This window comes from Palaemon carinicauda, chromosome 5 (genome assembly GCF_036898095.1).
Source record: "Palaemon carinicauda isolate YSFRI2023 chromosome 5, ASM3689809v2, whole genome shotgun sequence".
Classification (NCBI taxonomy): Eukaryota; Metazoa; Arthropoda; class Malacostraca; order Decapoda; family Palaemonidae; genus Palaemon; species Palaemon carinicauda.
In genome coordinates, this window is record NC_090729.1 from 160,094,152 (window position 1) to 160,116,651 (window position 22,500).

General features: G+C 43.1%; 1 protein-coding gene across 1 annotated transcript in view; it reads right to left on the bottom strand.

The window, feature by feature from the left end:
- Positions 1-22,500, bottom strand: part of LOC137641566 (pleckstrin homology domain-containing family A member 8-like) — a 179,607-nt gene that overhangs the window by 8,135 nt on the left and 148,972 nt on the right. The window lies entirely within an intron of this gene.

Genomic DNA, 22,500 nt, shown 5'->3' on the forward strand with positions numbered 1-22,500 from the left:
TCTTCAGAAAATATTACTCAGAAACCTAAAAATATCCCGAACAAAATACAAGGGTTCCACGCATAAACAAATATGATTTATTAACCAAATAAGATTATCGACTTGAAATGATAAAAAAAAAAAAAAAATTAATTAGCATATCAAGTAACCCAATATTCATGGTTATCATCAATAAAAACAGTCTTTAGATAGCCGACCATTTAATCTTCTTGTTGCAGATAGCCTTCTTGCAATTCTATATCCCGTATTCCAAATTATCTTATAAAATAAGTTGTCTGTGTCTAAAATAATCATATGCAAAACCTCCATTTGAATTTTCTGTCGCGGAGAATGCTGAATGCACTATTGAAAGTTTTGTGGAACACAAACGATAAAAGAAATACAGTCTCATAGTTCAGACATATTTGTGATTATCAACTATAAAGACAAAATTCATATAATAGGATTAATTGGGTAGAGGCTAATCTGTTTATACAGAAGCAGTTGCCTGTACAAATGGGAAATCTTAGGATTTAACATTATATATTTATAAACATTAATAACATGGTCCCTTGCATCATTACGCAAAAGTTTAATCCCCATCATCTCTCTCTCTCTCTCTCTCTCTCTCTCTCTCTCTCTCTCTCTCTCTCTCTCTCTCTCTCTCTCTCTCTCTTTTAAAGTTTCTTAATTCCTCCCGATCATAACCTAGGACTGACCAAGCTGAATATGTTCTCTGAATTCAGCCATCAGGCTGATTTATCATATAACTGTAAACTCAAGTCCACTGATAAGGAGCCAAATTTAATACATTTCATTTTCTTATTTTTTAGTTTTACAAGTTCAGACAGTTAATCATGATACCAATTATCTGAAGTGTTCTGAGTTAAAGAGTTTTAATGGTAACTAGAGGCAAAATTCGAGGTGGTAACAATTAAACATATATATACTGTACATATATATATATATATATATATATATATATATATATATATATATATATATATATGTATATATATACATATATATATGTATATATATACAGTATATATATATATATATATATATATATATATATATATATATATATATATATAAATTATACGGATAGCTTAGGAAAAGAATATAAATAAAAAATCTGAATTTACAATTTCTATAAATTTATCACTTAGTGTACATAAAGCAGTATCATACTGTGGTTTCACTTAAGACATTGCATAATCACATAATTTATATTTCTATCCACATTTTCTATTAAACAAATACAAAAGACATTTATGCACTAATACAAGGAGAGCAAAGGTATAAATTATATCAACGGTTTCTATCAATGATTTAGAAACATGGGATCGGCAAGGGGGCAAGCCCTTCGGGCAGAAGTCCAGACCCTGTTGAAGAAGGGGGCTCTCCAAGAGGTACTCAATGGATCTCCAGGCTTCTTCAGACGACTTTTTCTTGAAAAGAAGGCGTCTGGAGGCTGGAGACCAGTCATTGACCTCTCAGTTCTGAACAAGTTTGTCAAACAAACTCCATTCAGCATGGAGACGGCAGACATGGTCAGACTAGCAGTAAGACCACAAGACTTCATGAGCACACTGGACCTAAAGGACGCGTACTTGCTGATCCCAGTCCATCCGTCTTCAAGGAAATACTTAAGATTCAGCCTAGACAACAGAAAGTACCAGTTCAAGGTGCGGTGCTTCGGTCTCTCCACAGCACCACAAGTCTTCACCAGAGTGTTCACCCTACTATCATCTTGGGCACACAGGATTGGCATTCATCTCCTCCGTTATCTGGACGACTGGTTAATCCTAGAAGACTCGGTGTCAACCCTTCTTCAACACCGAGACAAACTTCTGAGACTTTGCCAAGATCTGGGGATCATGGTAAATCTCAAGAAGTCTTCACTGTTTCCCACTCAAAGACTGGAATACCTAGGCATGATTATAGACACCACTCTCCACAAAGCCTTCCCATCAGACGACAGGATAGCAAGGCTGAGGAAAGTCGCAAGACCTTTTCTCAGACGAGAAGAACTTCGAGCCCAATCGTGGTTACGTATCCTCGGTCACCTTTCATCGCTGGCCCGTCTAGCTCCCAATGGTCACCTCAGGATGAGATACCTCCAGTGGCGACTCAAGTCCCGGTGGAATCAAGCGTACGACTCCCCGGACATCCAGATCCCCATGAGACCTGCGGAACTGACGGATCCCCAGTGGTGGGTGGCAGATGAGAACCTGCGATAAGGAGTGTATCTTCTCGTCCTCCCCCCGGATTTGATACTTTTTTCGGACGCTTCAAAAATAAGGGTGGGGGCCCACATGCTGCACCACATACCCTCAGGCCTCTGGTAATAGTCAGAAAAGTACCACCACATAAATCTCCTAGAGATGAAGGCTGTCTTTCTGGCCCTTCAACAGTTCTAACAGTACCTGGCGGGTCACTCTGTGGTGGTGATGAGCGACAACACCACAGTAGTGGCCTACATCAACAAACAAGTAGGTACTTTTTCGCAGCAACTATCCCATCTAGCAGTAGAGATACTGAGATGGGCTGAAATCAACTCGATACCACTATCGGCACGCTTCATTCCGGGCAAAAGGAATGTGCTCGCCGACAACCTGAGCAGAGCATCTCAGATAGTGAGTACCGAGTGGTCTTTGGATCATCTAGTAGCCAACAGAGTCCTGACTTTGTGGGGTTCTCCAACTGTGGACCTCTTCGCAACGGCCCTGAACTTCAGGCTCCCGCTGTGCTGTTCCCCAATCCCAGATCCCAGGGCTCCCTGGCAAGATGCTTTCCAACAATGGTAGGACAACATCAAAGTTTATGTCTTTCCCCCGTTCTGTCTGATGAGGAGGGTACTCAACAAGACCAGATCATCGGTCAATCTTTCAATGACCCTCATAGCTCCGCTATGGCATCACGCAGAATGGTTCCCGGACCTTCTGCAACTCCTAACGGAGCCACCAAGAGAACTCCCTCCACGACACAATCTACGCAAACAACCACATGCCAACATCTTCCACAAAGCCGTAGGTTCACTACAGCTTCACGCCTGGAGACTATCCAGCATCTCCTCTCTGAGAGGGAATTTTCGCAACAAGTTGCGATCAGGATGTCTGGACACCTGCGAAAGTCTTCAGCAGCAGTCTACCAGGCAAAGTGGAAAGTCTTTTGTGGTTGTTGTTGTAGAAGGGGTATCTCTCCACTCGATGCCACTATTCTAACAATAACGGAGTTCCTCGTGTACTTGCGTGAAGAAATGCGCCTTTCAGTCTCGGCAGTGAAAGGCTATTGCTCAGCCTCAAGTCTCGCCTTCAGGCTGAAAGGAATGGACATTTCCTCATTGCTAGAACTTTCTCTACTCATACGTAGTTATGAACTTACCTGCCCTCAGTCAGAAGTGAGACCTTCCCCATGGAACGTGGTTCGAGTTCTCAGGTCTCTTAAGAGACCTCCCTATGAACCATTACGCTAAGCATCATATCGCCACCTAACCTGGAGGACGGTATTCCTGCTAGCTTTGGCCTCGGCCAAGCGAGTCAGCAAACTTCATGGTCTCTCATATGACGTTGCCCATTCAAGGGGATGGGGGGAGGTAACGTTCAGCTTCGTCCATGAGTTTATTACCAAGACTCAGAATCCAGGAGTAGCGGATCCTTGATTCGACTCCTTTCGGACTTCTAGTCTCCGTACTGTAACAGATGACCCAGACCATCTCTTACTATGCCCAGTAAGGAGCTTGAGGCTGTACCTCAAAAGAACAGCCACAGCCCATCCTCGTGCGCCAGCACTATTCGTCAGCACAGGAAGGACTAAGAGGAGGGTCACCAAGAACATCATCTCTGCATGGATTCACAGGGTCATTGACCTGGCACTGAATCCAGACCCTCCTCCATCACGTCGCCCCATAGCACATATTGTTAGGGGGGTAGCTATGTCCCTGACCTTCAAAAGAAATTTTTTAGTGACGCAAGTTCTTCAAGCTGGGGTGTGGAAATGCCAAACAACGTTCACATCCCACTACATGCAAGACGTCACCCACAGGAGACTCGATACGTTCTCTATCGGTCCTGTGGTGGCTGCACAACAGCTGGTTCAAAACCACAAGCTCCTTATTGGACAAGTAGCAGAAGGTTGAGGGCATTGATATCCGGTTTTAGTCTGCATGAATGAAAAGGTTTGACTGGCCCTTATTCTTTTCTTCATCATCCCCTCTCTTGGGGAAAGCAGCATCCTGGGTTCTCTGCATAGCTGACCTCATACCACTGCAGGTAAACCATGCTCCCTTGTGTTCCTAGTATTAAGATCAATACTGTTACGTCCCCATACCCTCACGAGGTGGTATTGGGAAAGTCCTAGTCTACAAGTTTCCATCTAAAGATCTTCAGAACAACTTTGTAGGACGAGTCACACTTCTTCATACCTTCACACACAGCTTGCGTAGGCTGCAGACCTTGCATAGCAAGGTTCTATCGAGGTGCGGGGACTCCTTATTTCTTGGGTGCTTCCACACTCAAATAGGGAATCCCCGGGCAAAGCCAAAAGCCACACTGGCTGGGACGTCCACCCTTCCTAATGGGTGAGTCACCCCTATTAAATAGCGTGGTTTGTATTCCATTTACGGAACAAATGACAAATTCGTAGATAATTTGTATTTTTCCTAACTATACAAACCTTAGCTATTTAACCAAACTTGCCTGCCAGCCCTATCCTCCTTGAAGTCCTACCTCCAAGCAAAGTGAGCTCAAGCACAGGTGTGTGAGAGGTGAGAGGGGGGGGGGGGTAGCAGGCTACCCTCCCCTACCCCCGCTAAATAGCGGTGTGGGTAGTAAACCCTCATTAGAAATTAATGGGTCGTCATTTCAGCTACACCGAAAGTAATACCCCTATTAAATGGCGTGGTTTGTATTCCAGTTATGGAACAAACATATTTTCTCATATAGAAAAAATATACAAAACTACATTATCAAAATAATGCCACTCAATGGAAGATGTGAAAACCTAATACATCTGACACAGTCAGATGTTTGGAAATGTATAAAACACCATAACGCAAACGTTCACTCGGCACTGGTGTATCGATCAGATATGCACCTATTCAGATCAGTGCGTCAATCATAGTTGTGATCTGCACAAGTGGGTACGTATACCCACACACCCGAAGCACTGTAAAGTCCCAAAACATTCCACTATTCATCGCAGCACTAGACAGCAGGTTTAATCACACTATCAGCCACCACCACAAAATGTTTTATCTCTTGTACTTGCTTCGCGTAATGTTCATAGAAGACCCTGGATGACTTCTACCCAGTGTATGAGCAAAGTTTCTCAAAGTCCATATGCTGAAAGTAGCTTAGCGAAGAAGCAACTTTCCTCGGATCGTGACCCGCGGGTGTGCCGTCAGGGTCCGCCTTGTGAATAAAGTAGGTGAGCTTCGCTCTCAGTTGTTTTAAAGACAGGTTCAACACTGAGGTTTTGCCTCTGAAGAGCTGTCATCCTTTGAAGTTTAAAGTTCTTCGAAGATAGACCTTAAGACACTCTACTGGACACAGAGAGCCATCTTCCTTCAATGGGTAGATTCCCCAAGGACCCCACCTCTTGGTGGGTAGCTCATTCTTAGCAAGAAAGGCAGGATCGGGAAACAAATTCAGTTCTCCTGGGTCCAGGAACTGGATATGGCCTTCGTCTCTAGATAAGGCCACTATTTCACTAACTCTAGCCCCTGAGGCTATTGCAAACCGAAAGATAACTTTCTGTGTCAAATCCTTTAGAGTATAATTCTCATTATTCAGGTTCGAAGCATAGTGCAAGACTTTGTCCATAGACCACGTGATGGGCTTTGGTGGGGCTGTAGGCTTGAGTCTAACACATGCTTTCAGAATCTTATTAAAGATTTCACCTGAGGTGTCCACCTCGAAAGCATACAGAAGTGTTCTAGGCAGGGTTGACTTACCAGAAGTAATTGTAGTAGAGGCCAGACTTTGCTCGTGGGTTAGGTACTATTCAGCGCCGCCAGCTCGGCGCTGCCAGCTCAGCGCTGCCAGCTCAGCGCCGCCAGTTCAGCGCCTGGTCATTTCAGCGCCAAAAAAAATTAGCGACAGCCATCTCAGCGCCAGAAGAAATTCTAACTCACTCTCTCTCTCTCTCTTTCTCTCTTCACACAGTAGTTTGTATAATTTCAGTACCAAACCGCTATTTATTGATCTCGGTGATTCAACTGTTTAATTCAAATCTCTCTCTCTCTCTCTCTTCAAACAGTAGTTTGTATAATTTCAGTACCAAACCGCTGTTTATTGATCTCAGTGATTCCGTTGTTTAATTAAAATCTCTCTCTCTCTCTCTCTCTCTCTCTTCACACTTTAGTTTGTATAATTTCAGCGCCAAACCGTTACTTATTGATTTCGGTGATTCCGTTGTTTAATTGAAAACTTTAAAGGAAATATTTGTAAACATTTGTAATCCGTGATCTAGTTAAAAAAAGAAAATAAAAAAATCATCTGCTACATAGAGTTTTTGGGAAACCATGGAGGATACAGTACAGAGTCAGAGAGGATGAGCAAAATTCTGTCATGTTGGATATATATAGATTTGATAAAGAAAGCAAGACACAAACAAATGTAAAGTTCTGGAGATGCCATGAAGACGGTAGATGTGCCAGAATTCATACGTTTTTTAAAGAAAATGAATGATCACACCCATCCCCCATCTACAATGGCGGTAGAAGTTCAAAAGGCGAAAACGTATGTACGTCAGAGAGCCGAGGACACTTACGAAGGACCGAGTACTATAATCAACAAATCTTTGGAAAATATGTCTCAAGCTGCTATTGCCCAGCTGCCTAACCAACAACCGATGCATAAGCTTGTTCGACGCAAACGGAACTGTAGTATAAATACTTTTTATCAATAAATATTTGTTCAAAACCTCTTCTTTTGTTTATAAACACACACACACACAAATTCAACACTTCCACGGCGCTGAAACGTCTGACGCTGAAAAGGCATGGCGCTGAAATGGCTGGTGCTGAACTGGCGGCGCTGAGCTGGTGGCGCTGAAACGTCCCTACCCCTTGCTCGTGGAGGTGTATGAAGAATGCAAGACAGAAGGCTATCAATATTTCTGTTGTTTTCTTTTCTTTCACAAAGGTCACCCATTTCTTCCATGATGATTTGTACTGTCTCCTAGTAGAACATGACTTGTACTCTTCAATGAAGTCAACTTTATCCCTTGAGATTCCATACTTTTTGCTCGCCGCTAAGGCGAGAAAATCATGAGATGCAGGTTGCTGGTTCTCGAGGATGAAGCGTAGACAGTCGACTTCTGGACCAGTTGGGACAGCACTGGATTCGGCAGTGGGAACAACTTCAGATTCAACTCTAGGACTAGCACTTGGGGGCTACCACCGCTGCCGTCCCTCTGAAGGATCTTAGCTTGTCGAGGACTTTTAGCAGGAGATTGGTTGGTGGAAACAGGTAAATGTAATTCCACCTCTTCCACTCTAGAGACATGGCATCCATCGCTTCTGCTTGAGGGTCCAGGTAAGGGGCTACGTAACGAGATAGTTTCTTGTTGTCGCTCGTTGCGAAGAGGTCGATCTGCAGTTCTGGGACTTTTCCCAAGATGAAAGAAAATGAGTCTGCGTCCAGGGACCATTCTGTCTCTATGGGCTTTCACCTGGATAGAGCGTCTGCCGTCACATTGCGGATCCCTTGTAGATGAACTGCTGATAAGTGCCATCTCTTCTTCCTTGCCAGGTAGAGGATGACTAACATCACGTGGTTGATGTGAAGTGATCTCGAGCCTTGTCGATTTAGACACTTTACTACCACCTCGTTGCCCAGGACCAACCTGATGTGGGTTGATCTGCGAGGAGATAGTCTCTTCAACATCAGGAACACTGCCATAGCTTCCAAAATGTTGATATGAAATTTTCTGAGCTGGCACGACCAAGACCCTTGCACCTTCCTGTCGTGAGAATGACCTCCCCATCCTTCCAAGGAGACATCTGTATGGATCACTACTGATGGTTGTGGTGGTTGCAGGGGAACTATCCACGCCCCACTCTTGGCTGTGGACCACAGCTTTAATTGTCTGCATAACAAGGCCGGAGTCAACCTTAGGTGATCTCTTCCAGCATTCAATGCGTATTTCCTCCAGACTCCTGACGCATCTTTTAAACGTGCCTTTAGCACTGGGTCTGTCACTGCTGCGAACTGTAGAGAGCCCAAGACTCTCTCCTGTTGGCGTCTTGAAATCCTCTTGTAACGGATTAGTCTCCTAACAGACCCCGCTATCTCTCTCCTCTTCTTGGATGGAATGGTGAGGTGGTGTGACTTTAAGTTCCATTTTTATTCCCAACCACTGGAACTGCTGAGCTGGAGTAGGATGAGACTTCTTGCGGTTGATCTTAAAGCCTAAGTGTTCCAGAAACTGGATAACTTTTTGAGCTGCCTGCAGACAAGTAATCTTGGATGCTGCCCATACAAACCAATCGTCTAAGTAACCTACCACTTACTTACTTACTTTGATGGCTCCTTTTCCGGTCCCATACAGCATGGGAACCCCACTCTCTACAGGACCTCCACTGTCCTTTTACCTTGTTCGTTCAGAGTATTTAACATTTCATATCACATATTGTTCATTTACTGTTAAATCATTACTGTCAAAAGACTCATGAAATAAAGTCTTCAGTTTCGATCATTATAATGTTTCGTGGGAGCTTATTATACTGTCTCGGGGCCGCATATTTAAAGGCTCTGGAGCTTAAAAAGGATTTTGAGCGAAGGGAAAAATCTATTTGTGAGTGAAAGAGCCATGTCATCCTGATGGAAGTTCCTTCATAAGTAGCTTCCTAGGTTATATGTGACTACAGTGATATATCCCAGAGAATTTACCGAAGGTATCCAGAATTCTAACTCCTGGAGCGAGTATTCCTTAAAAATTCACAAAGGGATATCGCGTAAGGACGTATCTTGACACATCTCACAGCTATTTACACCCCAAATAGCGATTTTCACTTCGAGAGGGAAAAGAGGCAAGAAAATAGGAGAGTCGTTAAAAAGGTGAATACTCGATCCTCCTAATGTACTGTAATAGTTCGCCCAATCGCCACCGTGAGGCGCCACCTAAGCCATTCTTTATAGCTTCGTAGGTGTTGCAGATACAGTACCAAAGGGAGGGATTCATATCCTTTTACTAAAGGAGGGTGGGTCCATCAGGACGACATGGCTCTTTCACCCAAAAATAGATTTTTCACTTCGCTCAAAATCCGTTTTTTGGGCTTAGGCCATGTCGTGCTGATGGAAGTTTACCAGAGCATTAATGTATCTGTGGATTTATAATAGTGCCGTTATCTCGAATGAACTATTTCCTATCTGGTCGTCAAGACCAGACACTTGATGTTACCGTAATACATCAATCAACTGAGCATACCAAATGCCAGCTCTTCCTGCCCCCTACAGGAAAAAGTCTATATAGACTCTAGGAAAAAATCTGAAAATTGTGAGTTCAAAGAACAATTAGCAAGCAGACGTATATTGTGTCCTTATATACGTAAAGCATAGTTTGTACTAATAGGCAATGAATAGAATACTGTACCTCCCAGGTCCAGATCTAGACGGAGAGGTTTATGTTCACGTAGGGATCATAAAACAGTAAAAGAGACAGGGTACAACCAAACTTACCTGTTTGCAAAAGAGAAGACATTAGTCTTACAAAGTCCTAAGAGGATCAAAGATGCTCTGATATACATGATCTATAAAATCTTGAGGCGAAAGAGACGCAAAGATTCCTTCTAATGTTTATTTACAAGAAACACAGAAATCATGATTGGAATTAATATATTTATGCTAAACATATTGCATAAAAAAGCATAACAATAATAACAAAATAAATAAGTTTCATCTGAAAGAGAAACAAAAGCCACTCAAAGAAATAAAGTATTTCACTGCATAATGTTATTACCAGGAACACTAGCATATAAAATGCTGGCACTTGTGTCAAATTATCATGCTTGAGGTCACCTTGTTAGATAAAACAGTTCCTAGTGTCTCTAACAACACAATACTTATCATGATATACCTAAGTCTATCATGTACACCCTTCACTAAAAGTCCCTATTAGTGCACTGTCCTTCGCAGTAATCAAGCAGCAGGTTTTATTACACTACCTGCAGCTACCACATGAAACTTGATTTCCTGTAATTGCTTCGCATAGTGCTTAAAGAATACCCTGGAAGACTTCAAACCAGTATAGGCACGCAGGTTTTCAAATGACATAGTCTAAAAGAAGTTTAGAGACGAGGCAACTTTTCTCGGATCGTGACCTGCGGGTGTACTGTCAGGATCCGCTCTGCGAATAAAGTAGGTGATTTTCGCCCTTATCTGTTTCAAAGATAACGTCGAACCAGAAGTCTCTCCCCTGAAAAGCTGACCTCCCTTAAAGTCTGAAGTTCAACGAAGATAGACCTTTAGGCATTCCACCGGGCAAAGGGAGGATTCTTCCTTCAGAGGGCAGATTCTCCAGGGACCCCATCTCTTAGTGGGTAGCTCGTTCTTGGCGAGAAACGATGGATCCGGAAAGAGATTTAAATCTCCGTTTGTTGTAAACTAAATGTGGCCATCATCCCTCGAGAGGGCCACTATTTCACTAACTCTGGCTCCTGAGGCTAGTGCAAAAAGAAATATCACCTTCTGAGTCAAGTCTTTCAGCGAGCAATCTTCATTGTTCAAAGTTGAAGCCTGATGAAGAACCTTATCCAAAGACCATGAAATAGGCTTTGGAGGAACTGCAGGTCGAAGTTTGGCGCAGGCTTTTGGAATCTTGTTGAAGATTTCATTAGAAAAGTCCACCTGGAAGGCGTATAGAATCGGCCTAGCCAATGCAGATTTACAATTAGTAATTGTATTAGCTGCTAATCCTTGTCCGTGAAGATGGATGAAGAAGGACAAACAGAAGTCCGTAGAAATCTCTTGCGGTTTCTTCGCCTTAACAAAGGCTACCCATTTCTTCCAGGAAGACTCGTATTGTCTTCTTGTAGACTTTGACTTATATTCTTCTAAGAAGTTAATACTGTCTGCAGAAATCCCGAACCTTTTTTTAACCGCTAGGGTGAGAAAATCGAAAGATGAAGGTTCTGGGTTTTCTCTGATGAAGCGTAGACAGTCGATTTCTGCACTTGCTGAGTTAGAACTGGTTCCGGCAACAGGATCAGCTTCAGGGGCAGTTCTGTTATCAGAGGGAACCAGACGCTGCCACGCCACTTGTGGGCCACTATCGCTGCCCTCCCCCGATAGGATCTCAATTTTTCGAGGGCTTTCAACAACGGGTTGGTTGGTGGGAACAGGTAAATCCTGGACCATCTATTCCAATCCACGGACATCGCGTCCGTTGCTTCCGTTAGAGGATCCTTGTACGGGGCAACATACCAAGATAGTTTCTTGTTGTCGCTCGTTGCGAAGAGATCTACTTGCAGTCCTGGGACTTTGTTCAATATGAAGGAGAATGATCCTGCGTCTAGGGACCATTCGGACTCTATCGGATTGATCCTGGATAGAGCATCCGCTGTCACATTGCGGAATCTTTGGAGGTGGACTGCTGTCAAGTGCCACTTCATCCTCTTGGATAGATGAAAAATGGCCAACATCACTTGATATAATTGAGGCGATCTTGAGCCCTGTCGATTTATGCATCTCATTATCACTTCGCTGTCTAAAACCAGGCGGATGTGGATTGAGCAGCTAAGTCTCAGTTTCTTCAGAGATAGAAAAACTGCCATGGCTTCCAGGAAGTTTATGTGGAAGGACTTGAAGAGTGGAGACCAGGTTCCCTGCACCTTCCGTCGATGAGTGTGACCTCCCCAACCTTCCTTCGAGGCATCCGTGTGAACGGTGACTGCTGGTGGAGGTGGTTGCAAGGGTACCTTTCTTCTTTGGTTCTTTGCTTCCGACCATGGCTTGAGAATGGATCGCAGACGATTTTGGAATGGTCTTCGTAGATCTCTTCGATCGTTGTAAGCGTATTTTCTCCAGACTCCTGATGCATCTTTTAACTGCCCTCTCAAAAGTGGGTCCATCAAAGACGCAAACTGGAGAGACCCCAACACTCTCTCCTGTTGTCTTCTTGATATTCTTCGAGATTGAAAAAGACTTTTGACCGACCTTGCTATCTCCTTCCCCTTTGCTGTGGGCAAAGAGAGGCAATGTGACTGTAGGTCCAAGTGAACTCCCAGCCACTGAAACTTTTGAGCCGGAGAAAGCTGAGACTTTTTCAGGTTGATCTTGAACCCTAGGTTTTCTAGGAATTGAATCACTTTTCTGGAGGCTTGCATGCATTCTTCTTTGGATGCTGCCCACACCAGCCAATCGTCCAGGTAGGCCATCACCTGGACACCCATGAGGCGTAGTTGTCGAATGACTGCGTTCGCAAGCTTTGTGAATATTCTTGGAGCAATGTTCAGACCGAAGGGCATGGCTCTGAAAACGTATTTTCTTTTCTGGAGCTTGAACCCTAGGTAGGGGGAAACCTGACGGTTGATTGGCACATGCCAGTAAGCATCCGTCATGTCTATGGAGACACTGTATTCCCGTTTGGGCAGAAGGGTCCTTATGTGCTGAAGCATCAGCATTCTTAACTTGTAGTTCACAATGAACTTGTTAAGTGGTGATAAGTCCAAAATGACTCTGAGCTTTTCCGAATCCTTCTTCGGAACACAGAATAGCCTTCCTTGGAATTTGATTGACTTTGCTTTCCTTATGACTCTCTTGTCTAATAGTTCTTGAAAATATTCTTCCAGAAATGGGGTTGATGGTTGGAAGAATTGAGGAAAGCTTGGTGGTGTTGAAATCCAACCCTAGCCCAGTCCTTTCTTGATCAGGCTGTGGGCCCAAGGATCGAAGGTCCACCGATCCTGAAAATGGAGAAGTCTCCTCCTACCGGTAGCATCTCACTTAGAGTGCTGACTGGAGGATTTACCTCCTTGGCCACGACCACCTCTGTTGCCCCTGCCTCTGAAGGGGCACCTTGAGGAACCCCGAAAGGAACCTCGAGACTTTGGCTTAAAAGTAGTAGCCGGCCTTTCGTAAACTGGGGTGAACACTGGCGACTGAGAAGCCAGAGTTTGGGGCACCAGTTGAAAGGTGGTGGTGGATTGTGCTACCGTCTGGGGCACCGTGGCCATGGGAAGCTGTTGCTGCTTTGGTCGAGAGGGCAAGCGAGGTCATTTAGACTTGTTCTTCGGCTGGGGACCCTCGTCAGCTGAAGATTTTCGTTTTGAAGACAAGCCCCATTTGGAAAGGAGATTTCTATTCTCCGAGGCGGCTTTGTCCACAACCTCCTTGACCACTTCACTCGGGAAGAGGTCTTTTCCCCAGATGTTAGTAGCTATCAGCTTCCTAGGTTCGTGTTTAACGGAAGCGGAAGCAAACACGAACTCCCTACAGGCCCTTCTGGCCTTGATGAAGTTGTACAGGTCCCTCGTTACCGTAGCCAGGTGTCAGGGATACTAGCCATCGTCTCTAGCCCTGTTTGGAGAGACATAGAAGCAGCCAGGCGTTCCTTAGTCTCGTGTTCTCTCTTTAAGAGAAAATCAGTCAGCTTTGGGAGGTCTTCGTTGAACTGACGTCCAGCGATTTCGGCCTCCAGCTTCCCGACTGTGATGGTGACGTGAACATCCTTCCAGTCCTTGTCGTCTGATGGGAAAGCAAGGGAGAAAGGCTTGCTTTCTTCTAATGTGGGGTAAGGCTTACCTGCTTCCACTGCCTTCAGAGCTGCTTTAAACCCTTTGTCCATAAAGGGAAAAGCGCGTTGAGGGTCAGCAACAAACGATGGGTGTTTTTTGCTAAAAGCCAGCACCTTCGAACTAGTGAAAGCCCTCTCTTTCAAAGTTCTGGAAAATAAGGCTTGTGCCTTAGCAAGCTCAAGGACAATTGTCTCCTTGGGCTCGGTCTCTTCTTTAGACGCCGGTTCATTCCTAAGGCGGACGTAACAGTCCGGGTAGGCCCCTCTGCTGGGCCAGAACTCGATTTCCTCCACTGGTACTGTGCCCAGTTTCTCCGAGAGGAAAATTTTGCCTGCTGACATAGGCATATGCTCTGCGTACCTCCAAGGGTTAACGTCAGAGAAAACGGGAAGGTCCTACACGTTCAGCTTCTTCGGGGCCATACGTGAAGACACCAACTGCTCAATCTCCATCCGAAAAGTGGCTTCCTTCTCGGACGACCTCTTCAGTAGGTGCTGCACCATGGAGATCAAGGAATGAAGAGTGCTCGTGATCGAATCGAGCTGAGGTGGTTGAGAAGAAGTTGATGGTGCCGGATCGGCCGCAACAGCTGAAGAAACCGAAGCTACTTCGGCATTCTCAACTTTCTCTTCAGGAGGGACAACTGCCTCCTGATCCAACTCTTCCATGAGGAGATTCTTCTCTGTCTCCTCGGAGACAACAGACATGTTGTCGTCCAAATGGATACCCTCCAAAGTATCCGCAACGTCAGGATCCTGGGTCTGCTGGACCTGAAGTTGAACCAAGGGGATCTCAGGTTTTGTCTGGGAATGATAGCATCATCATGAGCTCTGGGGAAGAGAAAATCCCTCATCCTAGCATTAAGAAAGTATGGGCCCGAAGCATTCTTTTGAAAGCCCCTGACCCATTTATGCAGCGTGTCACCTAGCTGCATCCCTAGACTCTAGAGACTTTTGGTCATCAAAAGCCTCCTTTACCAAATTCTCATAAATGGCACATACCAGCGGGTCCCAATACTTGAGAACCCCTTTGGTGATAGAGCAGCGAGCGTGAGCCCTACACACTCCATGTCCGTAGAAGATCTTGCTACGGATTCTACAAAAGTTGTTCCCGCACTCGGGATGCTCCTTCTGTAAAGAAAGAAAAGCAAATTATATTTAGCTTGGATAGGGTAAGCTATAGGTAGGAAAGACACCTACATGTGCCTCCTGTCCAGCCATTTGCTATGACCTCCTCCCATTTTGAACTAGGCAATTCCTAGGAATTAATTACTGGAAGACATTATCCAAGATATATTAAGTGTCCTCATGACACATCTTCCATTATGCACAATATGGTGGATAAATCTAATGGAATTTAACCATTAATAAAAGAGAGAATCATTTCTCCTAAATGATGGTCTCACAAATGGCTGCCAAAGAACCACATGTAGGTAGGAAAAATTTGGTTTTCCAGGGCACAGCAGTAGCTGGCGGCAGTATGCCGCCAGTATTGCCGGTCCCGCCGACATTGCCGGCCCCGCCAGCCCCGCCGGCACTGCCGGCCTAGCCGACACTGCTGGCCCCAGCGAAAGCATCGGGCCGGCACCAGCCGGACCTGCCGGCCTGACTGGGCTCAGTAACTATCTTATAATATAGTGGATGGAAGGCACAGGCCGGCTGCCGGCAACAGCACAGTTGCCGGCAGCCGGTCATAGGATACCTGCCATCGGCACATCGATCAGCGATGACCAAGGCAAGAGGAGGCAGCGAACTGCCGGCCTAACCATCCATATAGACGCCGGCGGCCAGCCTATAAAGAAAGTCAGAAAAAAAGGGAAGGATAAAGGATGGCAAAGGATCAGCTATGCCTGCCAGCATCCCGAAAGAGTGAGCCAGTGGAAGAAGGAATTGAATTCGGGCTTCCACTCAACCATATCCCATCAAAAGGAATATGGAAGGCACTCTAAGGGAGGACTCGAGGGCACACTCAAAGATATAGGTTACCTGCCGGCAGTCGACAGGGAAACTCAGGCCAGTTCTACAGACCCCCATAGGGACTATGTAGGACCACGGCCAAGGGTGAAGGTTCATCCAACACAAAAGAGATAGCGGGGTAGGGGGTAAAAGTCCATAAGTAAAGTAATACCCTAAGGAATTACCTAACCTGAGTGATTCTAATCTCAAAAGTAACCTCAAGTAGGGGAAATCAATTCCCCAGAAAAGCTTAGGTAAAGAGAACGCCTATAGGACACACTCTTAGGGAACAGAATCATGTACTAAGGATTTCCACTAAGGAAGAAACCTATCTTCCAGTTAGAAAACCTTAGAACAGAACTGTCTGCTAGGCCAGGAAAAGGAAACTGTAAAACAATACCTTTAAAGTGGCCTAGGGAAGACTAGCCTCCTGAACAGCAACTAGGCTAACTAGGAAGTTATTTCCCAGAAGCTAGATGCCCAACACAGACTTACTCTGATGTCCCGTCCTCCACTCCAAACCCGAGGATTGGCAAAGAATCAGCTATACCAGTACAAGGAAAGAGAGAAACGAAACGCCCCAGTAAATTTTGCCCGAACACAGGTCAAAGCAAAATTAACTAAGGATAGCCTAGGCTAATCAGAGGGAAAGGGAATTACTCTTAAATCTCGTAGAGATAGTATTGACTTAAAAGGTATAGGAGATATCAATCTCCCCTTAAAAGACAATACAAGAGCAATCGGGGACATATATCAAGTATACTAAAGCCCTTAGGCTATTAAGCCAAAGAGCATAGAGAGACGATCATCGAAACTCTAGTATACTAAAATGGAAGAGGAAAAAATACACAGTAATATCCTAAATGTATAAAATATTTCCTGAGCTTCAATAAAACTTTACCAGGAAGGTTATATCATGCATGAAGTGTGAAGGTGCCTAGGCTAGGAAGCCTGGCACTCGTGAGGCTCGATCATAATAGCCAAAACCACGACAACAATGACATAATATAAAAATCTCTAACTAAGAAAACTAAATAGCTAAAGTTATTAAAGCAATTAATACCGGGAATATCGTTCTTGCTAACTAAATGAACAAAAGAACGATCGCATCCATGACGCCATCCAGCTGGCAACAGCCCATGGTACATTAAACACGATCTCAATTGACAAGCAAAACTGGCAAGAGCTTACATTTACACAATTCAAAGATATTACTTAACTTTCCAGATGCTGATGAAGCGAGGGAATCCATCACAACGATGAAAAAAGCTTTCAAAATAGCGAGATAACTCGGGAAAACACAGGTCACCGAAGCTACGAACGAAAGAATGGCTTAGGTGGCGCCTCGCGGTGGCGATTGGGCGAACTATTACAGTACATTAGGAGAATCGAGTGGTTACCTTCTTACCGACTCTCCTATTTTCTTGCCACTTTTCCCTCTCGAAGTGAAAATCGCTATTTGGGGTGTAAATAGCTGTGAGATGTATCAAGATACGTCCTTACACAATATCCCTTTGTGAATTTTTAAGGGATACTCGCTCCAGGGGTTAGAATTCTGGATACCTTCGGTAAAATCTCTGAGATATATCACTGTAGTCACATATAACCTAGGAAGCTACTTATGAAGGAACTTCCATCAGCACGACATGGCCTAAGCCCAAAAAGTAGACATACATCTACGTTCCAACAGTTTGAAGCCATCTGTAGCTATTCTCGTGTCGACACGATTTGTTGCCTGTGAAATATGTAGCAATTCTTTTAAGTATTTTGGATGCCCAGTTCTGATAACTTGGTGGGTTATTGTACATATTTTAAATTCAATTCTCGCTTTAATCGGCAGCCAGTGTAATCGATTAGTATAGGGTAGATCATTTCTCTAGGTGGGACACCTTTCATCAGTCTTGCTCCTCTGTTTATCATGTTTTGTAATTTCTAAAGTTGCACTTTTGGTAAATTGTAGTAGATAGAGTTGCAGTAGTCAATCCTGGTAATAACACAGTTCATCACAAGATTCTTTACAGAATTTTCGTCCAGGTACTTTTTTATAAACGCAATATTTCTTAGATGATAACCAGCAGTTTTTATTACATTATTTATTTGGGCATTTAGAGACAGGTTACAGTCAAGAAATACACCTAGATCTCGAACTTTACTAGATATCGGCACCGAGTCATTATTTATGTTCATTTGAATATCACCTAAGTTTCTCACACTGTTTCTCTTGCCCACCACCATGAATTCAGTTTTGTTCTCATTTAATTTTAGTTGTTTAAATGTCATCCATTCTCTAACACTATCAAGGATTCGGTTTAGAGTTTCAGTAGTGTCATGTATATTATATAAGGAGAAGTAAAATTGTGTGTCATCTGCAAATAGTTTAAACCTCATGCCATGCCTTTGTAGCATTTTCGATAGACCAATAGAATACTGTAGATGCAGAATAACATTGGGCCAAGAGCACTCCCCTGGGGTACCCCTCTGTTTAAGGCAGGGGTTTCCAACGCTGGGGTCGCGACCCCAATTGGGGTCAGCAAGCAATTTTCTTGGGGTCCTAAAGACATGGTAGTAATCAAAAGGGATTTGGGAGATATCATTGGATTAAGAGGATTCAGTAGGCTTGACCAAAACCTTTCCCCATTCCGACCTGGGGTGGTATACATAAATCTAAAAAAAGAAAGGATAGATTGACCATACTCAAATGGAATTGTTTCCCTTCTTTGCATACATCTTAATCTGACATTGCTGTGAACTGGCCTTTCTCAGAACATTTTGTACAGAGAAGGTTTAATAAGAATGATTATCTCTGTGGAAAGTATTTGCGGGGCATTATCTGTAGATTTAACAAATCTGTATTTTATACCTGATCCCATCTATAGTGTTTTGGATATACACATACACATACATACATACTGTACATACATACATACATATATATATATATATATATATATATATATATATATATATATATATATATATATATATATATATATATATATATATATATATATATATATATATATGCTATTATTATTACCAGCCAAGCTACAACCCTAGTTGGAAAAGCAAGATGCTATAAGCCCAATGGCTCCAATACGGAAAAATAGCCCAGTGAGGAAAGGAAATAAGGAAATAAATGAAAATAATTTAACAATATATAATTCTAAAAACAGTAACAGCGTCAAAACAGATATGTCCTATATAAATTATTAATAATGTCAAAAACATATATGTCACACAAACTATAAAAAGACTCATGTCACCCTGGTCAACATAAAAACATTTGCTCCAACTTTGAACTTTTGAAGTTCTACTGATTCAACTACCTGATTAGAAGATCATTCAACAACTTGGTAACAGCTGGAATAAAACTTCTAGAATACTGTGTAGTATTGAGCCTCATGACGGAGAAGGTCTGGCTATTAGAATTAACTGCCTGCCTAGTATTACGAACAGGAAAGAATTGTCCAGGGAGATCTGATTGTAAAGGATGGTCAGAGTTATGAAAAATCTTATGCAACATGCATAATAAACTAATTGAACGACGGTGCCAAAGATAAATGTCTAGACCAGGAATAAGAAATTTAATAGATCGCAAGTTTCTGTCCAACAAATCAAGATGAGAATCAGCAGCTGAACACCAGACAGGAGAACAATACTCAAAATAACTGAGAATGAAAGAATTAAAACACTTCTTCAGAATAGATTGATCACCAAAAATCTTAAAAGACTGTCTCAATAAGCCAATTTTTTGTGCAATTGAAGAAGACAAAGACCCAATGTATTTCTCAAAAGTAAATATGCTGTCGAGAATCACCTAAAATTTTAAAAGTCATACAAATTTAAAGAAACATTATCAATACTGAGATCCGTATGTTGAGGAGCCACCGTCCTTGACCTACTTACAATCACACGAACTTCCTGACCACAATCAAGGGATTTCTGTACAGCATTGGAGATTGTAAGAAGGGCATCACATGCTCCAAGGCCTTTACGAAAACCAAATTGCAAACTAGGGAGTAGATGATTACCTTCAGCAAACCTATTAAGAAGTTTTGCCAGAAGATGTTCAAAACTTTAGATAATATGGGAGTTATGGAAATTGAGCGGTAATCAGTGGAACTTGAGCTACCACAAACACATTTACAGAGGAGTAACATTACCAATTCTCCAACAAGTGCTTAAAGCTCCTCTTCTTGCTAACTTGTGCAAAATAACAGATAACTTTAGAGCTAAGAAATCTGCTGTCTTTATAAAAAACAAAGGAAAATACCACTTGGGTCTACACCTCCATAAGCATCAAGGTCCATAAACAGAGCTTTAATCTCACAAGATCAAAAAGCTAAACTAGTTAGTTTAGCCTCAGGAAAACAGGAATGAGGAAGTACAAGTTTTTCATTACTCTGTTTACTGTCAAAAACATCAGCCAAAAGGGTTGCCTTTTCCTTTGGACAGTGAGTGACTGAGCCATCTGTTTTAAGTAAAGGAGGAACCGTTGCATCTACACCAATGAGTGCAGATTTAAGGGTAGACCACCATTCATGTTCCTGAGTTGTACCAAAAAGGGTTTTTTTATGGTTAAATTGTACTCCTTTTCAATTGAGGCATAAACTCTCTGAGCAAAAGCTCGAAGCTGAGTACAGCTATTCCAGGTCAAATCTGATCTGTAACCCTTCCAAAGGTGATAGGCCTCCTGCTTCTCCAAATAAGCACATCTACAATCATCAATGAACCACGGTTTGTCCTTCACTTGGTACCTTAGCACACGAGAAGGGATACGCCTACCAATTATGTTGACTAGATTCTCATTCAAAGGGACAAAAGGATCCACACGACTATATAATTGTGACCAATTCAAGCACGAAAGACCATGCAAAATCCCATTCCAGTCTGCTTGGGATTTCATATAAATTTTACAAGAGTATGATATATCAAGGACAGACTGCTCAGTCTTCACTACTAATGAAATCAAGGCATAATCAGATGTTTCCCAATTGGAGAACCAACCTTACTAGTTATAACGCCAGGGGAGTCAGTGTATACGAGGTCCAAGGAATTACTAGACCTGTGAAAAGCTTCATTTATGATTTTCTCACAGCCTGATTCAGAGGCAAAGTCTAAAGCTCTTAAGCCATGGTGATCGGTAGGAGAGATAGAACTTAACCACTCCCTATGGTGAGCATCAAAATCACCAACAAAGACAAAAGAAGCCTTTCTATCATCTTCTTATATCTTAGCCATAATGGTAAGAAGACAATCGAAGATAGAATCATAAATGTCTGGATTCCGGTATATCGAACACAAATAAGAGTTGTTATGCCTGCCACAAACTTTTATTACCTGAATCTCATGACATCCACATTGCTAGCAGGACTTATGAGAAGCAGGGTACTCGGTCCTAATATACACAGCCATTCCCCTGGCCCTAGGGATGGCATCACGTTTCAACATTATTGGCTTCTTAAAACCAGTTATAAGGAGCTCAGATGAGTGCCTCATATCAGAAACCAAAGTTTCTGAGCACAAAAGAATGTCATACTGTCTAGAGTCTAGACGCAACTGTAAGGTCCTGGATATTTGCATGAAGACCATGAATATTGCAATGCAGATGACATTGACGAAATCTAGGACGTACTGGTCCCGGATTTCGCTCAATGTCTCCAGACAGCAGAAGGATTAATAGAAATAAAAAAAGAGGTGGTTTTAGAAGAGGTAGGGGTTGTATGAATCAGATTTTTAATGTTAGGCAGCTATGCGAGAAATATTTAGCAAAAGGTAAGGATGTGATTGATGCCTTTATGGATCTGGAGAAAGCGTATGATAGAGTTGATAGGGAAGCAATGTGGAATGTGATGAGGTTATATGGAGTTGGTGGAATGTTGTTGCAAGCAGTGAAAAGTTTCTACAAAGGTAGTAAAGCATGTGTTAGGATAGGAAATGAAGTGAGTGATTGGTTTCCGGTGAGAGTGGGGCTGACACCGGGTTGTGTGATGTCGCCGTGGTTGTTTAACTTGTATGTTGAAGGAGTGGTGAGAGAGGTGAATGCTCAAGTGCTTGGACGAGGATTAAAACTGGTAGACGAGAATGACGATGAATGGGAGGTAAATCAGTTGTTGTTTGCGGATGATACTGTACTGGTTGCAGACACAAAAGAGAAGCTTGGCCGATTAGTGAGAGAATTTGGAAGGGTGTGTGACAGAAGGAAGTTGAGAGTTAATGTGGGTGAGAATAAGGTTATGAGATGTACGAGAAGGGATGGTGGTGCAAGGTTGAATGTCATGTTGAATGGAGAGTTACTTGAGGAGGTGGATCAGTTTAAGTACTTGGGGTCTGTTGTTGCAGCAAATGGTGGGGTGGAAGCAGATGTACATCAGAGAGTGAATGAAGAGTGCAAAGTGTTGGGGGCAGTTAAGGGAGTAGTAAAAAATAGTGTTGGGCATGAGTGTAAAGAGAGTTCTATATGAGAAAGTGATTGTACCAACTGAGATGTATGGATCGGAGTTGTGGGGAATGAAAGTAATGGAGAAACTGAAATTGAATGTGTTTGAGATGAAGTGTCTAAGGAGTATGGCTGGTGTATCTCGAGTAGATAGGGTTAGGAACAAAGTGGTGAGGGTGAGAACAGGTGTAAGAAATGAGTTAGCAGCTAGAGTGGATATGAATGTGTTGAGGTGGTTTGGCCATGTTGAGAGAATGGAAATTGGCTGTCTGCTAAAGAAGGTGATGAATGCAAGAGTTGATGGGAGAAGTGCAAGAGGAAGGCCAAGGTTTGAGTGGATGGATGGAGTGAAGCAAGCTCTGGGTGATAGGAGGATAGATGTG